The sequence below is a fragment of the Rutidosis leptorrhynchoides genome, chromosome 3, assembly GCF_046630445.1.
Source record: "Rutidosis leptorrhynchoides isolate AG116_Rl617_1_P2 chromosome 3, CSIRO_AGI_Rlap_v1, whole genome shotgun sequence".
Lineage (NCBI taxonomy): Eukaryota > Viridiplantae > Streptophyta > Magnoliopsida > Asterales > Asteraceae > Rutidosis > Rutidosis leptorrhynchoides.
Window position 1 is genome coordinate 592298811 of NC_092335.1, and position 12871 is coordinate 592311681.

Sequence of the window (12871 nt, forward strand, 5' to 3'; positions counted from 1 at the left end):
TCACCCTTTCTCTGGCTTTCTGATTCATCTAGAAAACTTTCACACTGCTGAATTTCCTCAATTTCATCACTACCGGAATCAGCTATATCAACAACATCCTTATCCTTCTGTTGACTAGATGTACCAGCTTCATAACCACTGGACCGATGACCACTTTGTCTATTCTCCCCCTCATGAAGATTGTCGGGATCGAAATCATCATGATCAGGCATGTGAATTAGTCCAGGTGACTTGCATGGAGAGAAAGGATACACTATCCTTGCTTGCTCAAGATAAATCATCATAGTCTCGCGAACTTCATCAAGATCAGTCCGTTTAGCAAACTCAGCAAGATAGAGCTCTCCACCTCATTGTTAGAGAGATACTGTAATCTATATCTATTTGAAATCCGAGAAGGTGACCCAGTTGGTGAAACAACGGTGTAACCATAAACAAAAGCAGCATCATCAGCATCTGTTGAAGGCGATGTCGATGGAAGTGTTTGAGTTTCTGTGAGGGCAGGTAAGGATGATTGTGCGGTATTATTCTTATATTTAGGGCTGTACATACTATTAGTCAGATTCGTGATATCCCCTTCTGATGGAGGTTGGGTAACAACCGGAGTTGTCACCGGTAAAGTTTCTTTTGAAGCATCCGCCTCCATGACTTTAGTCTCATGGGACTCTGACAGAGTAGCAGAACTACCCGTCGGTTTAGCTCTCGCAGAGATATTGCTATCTCCGACTCCTGAAATCATTGATATACCATGAGGTGGCACATCTCTTTCAGTTAAAGACTCTTCCTCCAGACCCTGAGATTCAGAATCTGAAAGAGAAGTGGTTTGATCCAATGGATCACTTTCATGAACCAAGGGATCAGTCTGCTGGAAGTCTGATAAATATCCCGAAGGATTGTCATGTTGACTCATTTCCATGGGAAGCGGCAGATCTCCCTCATCAAGATAAGCCGGACCTCGAGACCCCGTTGTACGTTGAGGCACAGGAGGATTTCCAGCCGATACGCAGGGTGCCTTTTCAAGACTTTTCGGCTCCCCTTCGGCCGTTCTGGACTTCAATGATTGAGTTTCCTCAATCGATTGAGTCAACGCAGACTTTACTGCAGAGGAAGACTTTACTTGCTTAGATGCCGAAGCACCGTGCTTTGGAGGATTTATTATTAAGTCCTGTTTAGATTGGATGGGCTTAGTGGTCTTTGTACCATCCGTGCATTTAAATCTCTTGCCTACCGAAACTTGTGCTTCATTTAGCGTAGGGCTTACTGTTATTATTGGATGTGATACGGAGATGGGTGAGGGTGACCTAATTGGTTCTAGGTCTTGGTCCGTATCACCAATGGTTGTAGTAACTGTTTGGTGGACGATAGGTGTCGAAGTTCTAGATCTAGTTACTCATTGGGTTGGCGGAGTCTGAATCATCTCATCAGGTATATATCGAGTTCTCTTAGGAGAATGTTCGCGAGACGATTCAGATGATGTTGCTGAAGTGTCGGTGTCACTGCTCACTTCGGGTGTTGTGGAAAGGGTTGGTTCAATCCTAGTTGGACTTGGTTCCCTGATCCTCACGGGTTGAGCTTGGTGTGCTGCCCTAGATCGTTTAAGGTTCACCCTAATTGGAGGATTAGCTGGCCCGGGTGGTTAAACTACAGGTTCCTCTACAACCTCTGGGGATGGAACCGCGGCGGGTTCAACTTGTTCTTGTTGTACCGGGTTCAGAAGAGGTATTCCTACAGCCTCAAAATAAGAACGCATACGCGCGTCTTGGGGTTCAGCTAGCCTCATTAGCCAATTTAGAATCTGCGCAGTGAATTGATTATCAGATACCATTGGGGTATTCATCTTCAGCTCCCCAAATCGTTTCATCTGTAATCCATGTGTACCTGGTACAAATATATTTGCATTTCTGCAAGCATTTATAGCATCATGGATAAAGATACAGAAAAACCTTTCACAAGGGATGTATGAACCCTTTGGTTTATCAACTTGAGCTTGAACCAAGTCCCATATTAGTTCTGCATAGTCAGGAGTTTCTACTCTTATGAAAGAGTAGAATAACTTCAGCATAGGCACAGTCAGACTGTCGGATCCACTCCTTGTCATCAGCAAGCATCAGTTGATGATTGAGAAGATCACGTACCACCTTAAATGCAGATATTTCTTCTAAAACTTATCCAGAGGAACATTGCGGGCTCCAACATAACCAAGATCGAAGACAGATGACATCATCTGTTGAGTAGCCAGAAAAGCAGGAGCATTCTGCACAGCAGGAAGTCTGAATATCCTACTGAAATCAGCCTTAGTGATACTCCTCCTCCCTTGAACTCCTCTTAGTTGAAATTCAAAACGAGTTTGTGTTCCCTCTGGATTTTCAGCAGTAGGTTATGAAGCTTCCACAAACCTAATTGTTCTGTTAAGTAGCTCCAGATCTGTTACAGGTACACTGACTGTAGAGTTTAGAGCAGGCCACAGAGTGTGCCTCTCTAGAATTGCAGTCCAGTAGTTGCAGGGAATGTTGGTTTCAGAGTTGATGAAGTGATTGTTCGTCATTTAGCTGTATAAATAAGAAATAGAAGACCACAAGATATTTAACATTAAGCATATATCTCTATTCTTATTTTCCTTTGAAATCCTTTGTATATGTTTTATCTTTTATATTTTATGATTTTTATGGTTTTTTTAAGATATAAAAATCCTTTGTTCTCAAACATGAACAAGTAATTGACAATCATGACATTCATAAGATATTCAACACAATACAAATTCATCATGCAAAATCAATTATATAACACAAAGAATCAGAACAACACGTAGTCAATTTTTTAAACACAATTCAAGCAGATTCGTTAGTCATGAAAACTTGAGATTCTGTAACCAAATAAGCTTGAGTTTTCAGATCAGAAAGATATAGAATGAACATGTTAAGTGTTTGAAGATAAAAATCAGAAAGTTTCAAGGTACCAAAAGTCAGATTCGGTATCAAGAGAAGAACATATTCGGTATCTCCAAAATTAACATAAAGTCACTCAAACATGCATATTTTATCATGTAAAATCACAACCATAATCAATTAACCACTCAATTAGAAGGAGATCAACATGTTAATCGTATAAACAGACTCGGTACAGTAGACAGAACATATTCGATAGATACAGAATCCATCAAACAATCAATTAAACATGTAATCAAACTCGGTCAAATGATAGATCAATTAATATAACTCAGAGTAGACAAGAATTCATGTTAATTAACCAAATCAATTGAGTTTAATCAAAGATTAAAAGAGTACGACTCAGACTCGGTATAAACAACAGAATTTCAAAATTGAGAGTCACAATCTAGTTATTTTGATCTTTTCTGGTTGAAAAACATTTAATTTTCTCAGATCTACACGTATGTATCTAAAGCAATGATTAAAATGAAATTATACCAAAGATTTGAAGAAACAGAAGAACGGATTCGGTAGATTAGGCAGATTCGGTATGTTCAATTAGACTCGGTAGGTAATTAAGCACAGTAAGAGAGATAGTTTGACTTTGACCCTCCTTTTATAGATACCGAAGATAAAATACCGAATGGGCTTTACCGAATGGGCCTATTTTATCGAATACAGTCCACTTTTCAAAACTTTATCAATTTAACTTCAAAATCTTGACAAATTGACTTTTCCTCTTAAAATTCATTTCAATCTTTTCATGAAAAACAATTCTGGGACAATTTTTGAAAAACTTTGAACTTACCGAATCAGTACTGTTGGATGTCAGATTCAGTATAATGCTAAAAATAGCATTTATTCAGTAGAAATCAAATATTTTTGGATTTTATCTTTTCCAATTTTTATGAATTTTTCAAAATAAGATTTGTACTTAAAAAGAACTTTGAATTTGTGAACAAAGTACAAATCTTCAGTGATACCAATTGTTAAAACGGGTTGCATACTGAGATGTATACAAGCCTTAGTGAATTATTTCAGATATAAAACAAAGAATTTATGAATTCACTTTTGAAAAACAATATTTTTGAGTAATTTTCTCATTTTCTTCCTTTTTCTCCCCCTCAAAATGTGATATACAAGAATGTAAATCAGCATTTTGATAAAATACCCAAGAAAATGAATTAACTCCCCCTTGAAATATGATATCAATGAGTTACCTCCCCCTTACGTAACCATTGAACAATTATATCCAGGAAGTTAACATAAATCTAAAGGCTCCCCCTTAAAAGATGATATCCAAAGCATATGAAAGTAGTTGCTCTCCCTAGAAAGTATCTACTCCCCCTAAACACAAGATCCCAAGAATAAGTCCCAACAGATCTAAGGAATATCAAGCACTATACTCTACCATGCCAATCTCTTTGATCAAGAACTTTAGCCTAAGTTCATCTAAAGGCTTAGTGAACATGTCAGCTAATTGCACTTTGGTAGGCACAAAGAATAACTCTACATCCCCTTTCTCTACATGGTCCTTAATTAAATGATAGCGAATATCTATGTGTTTAGTCTTAGAATGCTGGACCGGATTGCTTGTAATTGCAATAGCACTTTGTGAATCACAGTAAATCGAGGTCTTAGAAAACTTAAAGCTATAATCTGAAAGTTGAATTTGCATCCACAAAACTTGTGAACAACAATAAGCTGCAGCAATGTACTCAGACTCAGCTGTTGATAAAGACACACAGTTCTGCTTTTTGGATGACCAACTAACTAGCCTATTCCCCAACATCTGAATTGATCCAGATGTGCTTTTTCGATCAACATGGAAACCGCCATGATCCGCATCTGTGTAAGCAGTGAGATTGATATCGGATCCATGAGGATACCAGATGCCAAGGTTAGGTGTACCTTTAAGGTACTGAAAAATCTTAACAACCGCTTTGGAATGAGATTTCTTAGGGTTTGACTGAAAGCGGGCACAGACAGTTACAACAAGTGTAATGTCAGGTTGACTTGCAGTCAGATACATTAAAGAACCAACCATGCTTCGATAAAGTGTAACATCAAAGGGTTCCCCATTAGTATCAGCATCCAGTAAAGTCATCATTGGGGTTGTCATTGGTTTTAAAGCAGTCATTTTAAAATGTTTTAGCATATCATTGATATACTTTATTTGACTGAGAAAAATCCCGTTTGGTAATTGTTTTACTTGTAACCCCAGAAAGAAATTTAATTGGTCAAGCATGCTCATTTTGAATTTGTTAGCCATAAGGTCACCAAATTCTTTGCATAAGGCCGGGGACGTGGAACCAAAAATAATGTCATCAATGTAAATTTGAACCAAGAGAATGTGACCGTGGTTTTTACGGATGAATAGCGTTGTATCCATCGTTCCACGAGAGAAGTCGTTGTCCAGCAAATACTTTGTTAAGGTCTCGTACCATGCACGCGGTGCTTGCTTCAGACCATACAAAGCTTTTTCCAAGTAGTATACGTGATTTGGATGAATGGGATCAACAAAGCCTTCTGGTTGATCAATATAGACTTCTTCATGAAGATAACCGTTCAGAAAAGCAGTTTTGACATCCATTTGAAACACCGTGAACTTCATATGAGAAGCAAATGCAAGGAAAAGATGAATAGCCTCAATCCTAGCAACCGGAGCAAACGTTTCATCATAATCAATACCCTCTTGTTGTCGATATCCCTTGGCCACAAGACGTGCCTTATTCCGAACCACAATTCCATCAGAATCCTTCTTGTTCTTAAAAATCCACTTAACCCCTATTGGTCGTTGACCAGTTGGTCTTGGAACTAATCGCCATACTTTTAACCGTTTAAATTGATTGATCTCTTCTCTCATTGCAACCACCCAGTTCGGATCTAGTAAAGCTTGAGCAACTGTTGTTGGTTCAATCTTACTAAGAAAGGCAGTGTATAGACACATATTCCAAGTAGCCCTTCGAATTGAGACTGGAGCAGATGCATCACCAATAATAAGATCTATTGGATGACTTTTAGTCCATCGGTTGTGTGGAAGAGGTTGTACATCAGTGGTATCCATTGAAACATCAACCGTTGTTGACGTTGAGCCTTGATCCGCTTGATCTGATGTAACATTATCTAATGGATTCAATATAGTATCTGGAGAAACAGCTGGAGTTGTATCAACTGATGAATCTTGAATAGGTTCAAGATTATCAGTAACAGGAGATGGTAGGGAGGATGAAGAAGCAACAGGTGAATCAGTTGGTGTTGTATCTTCATCAAAAAGACTCTGTTGAGTCTCCACAGTAGTTGACTGTGACGGTGTAACCGGTACGGCTTGAACATTTGAAATCCGTTGAGGAGTATAAAGACTATCAAACAAGATATCCAGTTCCTCTGATATAACTGTAGGAACAACCTTCATCGAGAAAATTGAGTTTTGCGCGAAAGAAGAAGTAGCCAGGTTAGGATCGGGTTTTGAACTGAGTTGTTCAAAAGCCATTCCCGAAAATTCATCGAACTTGACATTGATGCTCTCTTTAATCATTTTTGTCCGTTTGTGATAAACCCGATAAGCAACTTTGTTCGAAGAATAACCGAGAAATATGGCTTGATCGCCATTTGGATCAAACTTTCCGAGGCTGTCAAAATCGTTAAGCACATAGCATATATAACCAAAGACACGGAAATATTTGACATTCGGGCGTCTACCATATAATAACTCATATGGAGTTTTATCAAAACGTTTATTAACAAGACAATGATTTTGGGTATAGCATGCAGTTGAAATGGCCTCCCCCCACATTTTTGGAGGTAGTTTGGAGTAAGCAAGCATCGTTCGAGCTGCTTCGCACAACGTACGATTACGTCGTTCGACTACTCCATTCTGTTGGGGGGGTCCGAGCAGCAGAGAACTGATGTTCAATGCCTTGGTCTTTCAAATAACTATCAAGCAGGTCATTCTTAAATTCCATCCCATTATCAGTCCGAATGCTCTTAACATGTTTGTTAAAAGAGCGTTGAGTCTTTTTAATGAACTCAATGATAATGGCGAGGGTCTCTGACTTAGTTCGCAAAAGAAAAATCCATGTAAACCGGGTATAGTCATCGACAATGACAAGCACATGTGTCGAAACCCTGTAAATGTGAATTTCCTAGAGTTTAGGTACCCAAAGTTTCTTGGGTCCTCTACGGTTAGTACCAACAATAAACTTTGGATCAAAAACAAGATAATCACGTAAAGCATCATACAGTTTAGACAATAAAGCATCATTTAAAACCACATTACATGAAGCATCATACGCAATATTAAGTTTTACATCGTTATCAGAAGTCTTAACACACAACTTATTCCAAGTAGATGTTTTGTTCACAGACGAAAATTGAAAAACATGAGATGATTTCCTAGACCGACTAGTAGATTGAGTTGGTTTGGTTGCTACTTTCTTAGTCGTGGACTTAGAAACCCATACAGATTTGTAATTCAAGTTTGGATTATGACCTGTGACACGAAAAACACCTTTGTTAGTTAGACGTCCAAACTTTTCAGTTGACATACGAGATGATTGATTTTGCAAAATTTCCAATTTGATTTTACGTTCTGTTGCATCATACTCACTTAAATCAGGTTTAGGACTTGTGTGTTGTGTGGACTTAACTGATGTCGTTAAAAGACTCGCTTTTGAAGTTTTTGTCATTGGAATCATAGGAATCTTTTCAGTTGACACAGAACCATCGGGAGAATGAACCTTTTTGACAACAAATTGAGTTGTAGAAACAACTTTTGAACCACGATTGCCAAATTGAGAACGTAGAGGATTTTTAAGAATAGTAATGGGTTTTACATCCTTAGATGTTGTTGTTCCCTTCCCCTTCTTAGTAATCCCACCAATACATTCAAGCACATTGGTTTCAACATTAGACGATTGCTTAAGTGTGTTAACCTGTTCCAGTTGAATTATCTTTTGTTTTAACCTTTTAATCTCAAGACATAATTCTTCAGCAGAAACTATCACTTCACCCTCCTTAAAAACATAGGAACATTCTTTCTTAGGCAGTGAAGGCAATTTATCACACAGAGCAAGCATTTGTTTTAATGATTGGCACTTAAGTTGCAAGTCAATATTCTCCTTTTCTAGTTGAGCTACTATACAATTCAAATTACGTACAGCAAGTAAATGCAAATAATAATCGTGCAAAGGATCAAGTTGACTTTCAAAATCTATCAAAGGTTCAATGATCGGTTCATTATGAGGTTCTATTTTTTCATCTAAAGAATTTTGACCTAGAGATTCTGTCTCAAAGAAAACAGTTAGTTCATGTGCTAGGTCTTCACGGAAAACATTATCAGAACATGCAGGTAAAGCAGGTAGAATTGGTTTCACATCAAAAGCTGGTTAATCAAACACCTCATCTATGTTAACAATGCTAGAACTAGGTTTGTTAAACACGTCATTCTCAAGCATTAAAATGTATTTTTCTAGCATGAGTGTAGGAATGTAAACCAATCTACGTGTCGGCACATAATTAGCACATTGCACATTCTTTTCAGTTATAACAAGTTCCTTCAAGAAATCAGGATTTGATTTACCCATTTTTGCATTAATTTTCTCATACATTAAGCTAATTTGATGGTATTTTTTAGATTTGCGATTAACAATAATATCATCAAAATCAGCATCAGAAGAATGCACAAAATGCAGTGGTAAACCAGCTTGAAAGTAATCAGAATGATATAATCCTGAAATCTTTTTGGAAGCTCCATCTAAGATCTTAGGATCTTCAAAACCCAACCCCCACTTTTCACCATGAATCGTTTTTGGTCTATTCATGAAAATCGTTTGTTTTGAAAGTTCCATATCCATGATAGCTTTGGATTGCTCTGTTCAATAGAGTTTTTCCTCATATCGAGCAAGTTGAGCTTTCATTAGAACAGACTCTTTTGACAACGAAGAGATTTCAGTGTCTTTTTCAATTATTGCGTTTTCCAAATGAATAATTTTCTTGTTTAGCTTTGAAAGTGTGGGTTCATGTTGGTTTTTTAAATCAGAAAGATCTTTTTCTAAGAATTGAACTTTTTCTGTAAGTCGTTCAGATTTTAAACGATAATCAGTTCGTTCGACTTTAATCGGATGAATTGTCTTTTTAAGATCTTCCAACTCAGATTCCGAGGAGCTGAGTTGGATGGTCAACTTTTGCAATTCCGATTGTAATTTGGATGAAGATGGTTTGGTCTCAGAAAGTTTGATTTTATCTTTTAAAACCTTGTTTTCAGATTTTAAGCCTTTGACTTCTTTTGACATTGAGACCAGATTCTTCATCAAGTCATTTTGCATTTTTATAAAATCAGGTGAGATTTCAGTTGATTGTACCTCATCATCGTCAGATGTTGAGTCAGAATTCTCCAATGCTTCCTTAGCTTTGATGAGCTTAGTCACCTTGCAAACATTTGCATGTTCCACCTTTGAGTCTGAATCATCAGTCCAGTTAAACCAAGTATCATCAACCGGTTTCAGCTCTCCCCCAGTTTCCACAATCTTAGCCATCAACATTTTCTTCTTGTAGTAAGCTGCGTCCTTCTTCTTAGGCATCTTGCACTCACGAGAGTAATGACCAGCTTTGCCACAATTGAAACAGATTGAATCTTCCTTCTTGGAATCATCAGCACGTTGTTGTTTGGATTGATCAGCTTTCTTGTAGTACGAGGAAGATGATGAGCATTTGCCTTGATTGCTTGATTTGCCTTTAAACTTGTGTTTGTTCAAGGCGTTTGTGAACATGGCTGCCATCTTGACTAATTCAAGGTGTGAATCATCAACATCAAAAAGATTCAACTCTTCAGAATCAGTTGATTCTTCAACAAGCACTTTCTTGGACAAGCTTATGGAAGTTGTAAAAGATTTGCTCTTCTTTTTGGCAATTAGGGCAAGAGGATCGCCTGGAGAAGACTCTTTCCTTCCTTCTTGAAGTTTAGACACTTCAGGTTGGTAATGCATAAGAACTCCAACAAGCTCATGAATAGTCAACTTGTCAATCTCTTTGGTAGATCGAACAATGGTTCCATAAGGAAGCCAATCAGCATTGAGCTTTTTGAGGAATTTCATGTTGACTTCAGCATGTACTTTTACAATCTTACACCTTTTCAACTCATTGAGAACACCATTGAAACGACGGTAGGTATCCTTGAGTTGTTCTTCTGGTTCCTGTTTGAAATCTTCATACAATCCCAGAGCCTTATTCAATTTAGTAACGTCTGACATGTCATAACCTTCTTGTTGTCGTTTGATCTCATCCCATATATCTTTTGCAGTAGTGTTGCTATCAACATTTTCAAATAGCTCATATGGGATAGCTTGCATGACAATATTCTTATCCTCTATGTCACCCTGAGCTCTTTCATGTTTATCACCAGAAAGTTCATAGACTGGAATTGGCATACCAGTATCCGGATGAAAATCAACAACTGAACCATCTCTCGGAGAAGCCCAAATATGTTTAGCTTTCTCACCCTTATAGTCTATGTAATGAGTAATACGATGAAGCCACTGAGTGTACTTGCCATCAAACAACACTGAAGGTCGGGAATCTGATCCAATGATAAGAGTATCTTGAGTAGACATCTTAAATTGAGGTAGATTCGGTATAGATTTGGTATTAAACACAATCTATGATTAGGGTTCAGTATAAAATCTAACAAGAATGTCAGATTCGGTACAGTAGCAGATTCGGTAAGTGGTTCGGTACTGTAGCAGATTCGGTAACAATTCGATAAACCAGATTCTGTATCAGAAACTGATAAGAATCACAAGTAACACACTCAAATTCGGTATGGATTCGGTAACCACACAATTTGAAGCTTCAGTACACTTAAAACCAAAGAATTAAGTGAAACCGAGATTCTGATTCGGTAAATGACTCGGTAGTCAAATTCTGTACAATAATATGTGTAAACTCAATCCAATTCCCTTGAATTAGATTCGGTAACCTTAATGCACAAGAAAACAAGTTAGTAACAAACAGAATATCAATGATACCGAAGATTCAGGATACCGAATGTCAACTGTAGCAGTTGACAATACCGAGTCTAAGTCTAAAACTTAGAAATATAACAGAATCCTTTCTCAAACCACACCAATTAGCTGCGTATGAATAAACCAAATGTGATAGAATCACAAACACACCACAATCTGCAACACTTAAGATGAAATTCCAGTAATGAAGCAGATTCGGTATGACAGTTACGATACCGAGTGTTGATCAAATCTTCAAAACTTGAAGAATTGAAGAAATTGAACCGACAGAAATGTGATTTAACACCTCACGAACACAACTGAATCTTTAAATCTTCACAAAACACCAGAATCAAGCTTGAATTAAGCAATACCGAGAGTTTTAGCCACAAACCCTAAAAATCAACTTGATTCTCCATAATTGAAGTTAAAAAGCTGTAATGATGATCGAAACTCTTTCTAATAGACCTAATACACCTTCGCTGAACTTATCACAAGAATCTGAATGTCAGATTATCAAATTCGATAATACCGAATCTGATTCACTTTACCGAGAGTATTCAGATTCTGTAATCTACAATCTCTGGATCGATATAGTGATGTAGAATCACTTCCTGGAAGCTCTAATACCAAATGATAGGTCAGATCATGTTGAGATTGAGAGAAAAGATAAGATAGAGTAAGATTCGGTATATAGGAAGAAGACTCGGTATGAGAGAGAATCGGTAAAATTACATTCCACAGCTTCTAGAACTTAGTTACAATGCAATGACTATCTAATTAGGACTACATAGGTTCCTTATATAGCCCTCTTCTAAGGAACCTTCATTTAAGCTTAATTCACATTAACACTATACAACTTCGGGGTCCTAACAAGAGTGAGTATTGGCCAAATGTGGCGAAAGGGACCGCGGGTGCTTTTAGTTCAAGTAGAAGTGTTCAGTCAATGTTTCGACTTTCAGAGGACCGAATGATTTTCAAGATGATTGCTCATATGTTCATGGCACGTGGAAACGCGAATAAAGTGCTGCGAAGGGATCTTTGGATTCTACAGCAAATTAAATTGAGAGAGCGAATTGATGTGTCTTGTATGTTAGGAGTGTGGTTACAAAAGATTGGGACGGATAAACGCACGGAACGCCCGTTGTTAGGTGGGCAATTGGTGACTAGGTTTGCTCGGGCATTTTCAGTTCCGACTAATAGGTGTAGTAGGTTGGGGGTTGAGGCGATGCCCACTAATATTCTATTTTTCTCCAAAGCCGAATTTATTAGAAGAGGTCCAACAGGTTGGGTTTTATGGGATGATGAACAACAACAACAACAAGGTAATGGTGCTGGACGTGGTCGCGGGCGTGATGTTAGTCGATCCACGTATGAAGCAGGCAGTTCGAGTGTAAACGTACCGGGTACGTGGGCACTTAGTGAAGAAAGTTGGGATTCTTTGGTTAACAGTGTAGATGGGATGCATTTGGAGTTTCGGGATGTCGGTCAGCGTATGATGCTCAGGTGGAGCATAATCAGAGGATGTTGGAAGAACAGCAGAAGCATAATGAGGATTTGATGGCTTGGCAACGGAATAGTTATGGGTCAATTAACACAGCGTTGGGACAGTTTGGAATGGAGGTTGGTCGCTTGGGTGAGTGAGTTGATAGGGTTGAGTATAATGTGATGGGGATTCAGGCTCACAATCAGGGGGAGATTCATCAGAGGCAGATTCAGAGACAGATGCGTCAGACACCGGAGGCTTATATTTCGACGCGTACTACGATCCTTGATTATACAGCAGTTACTCCCCCGAGGCCGAATCCATCGTATGACCCGTATCAGGCTTGCCAGTGAAAGGACCCGACCTAATCCATCCGGACGAAGTCCACATCGATTATAAACGATTCACAATAGTTGGTTACATCGCGAGGTACTTGACCTTTATATGATACATTTTACAAA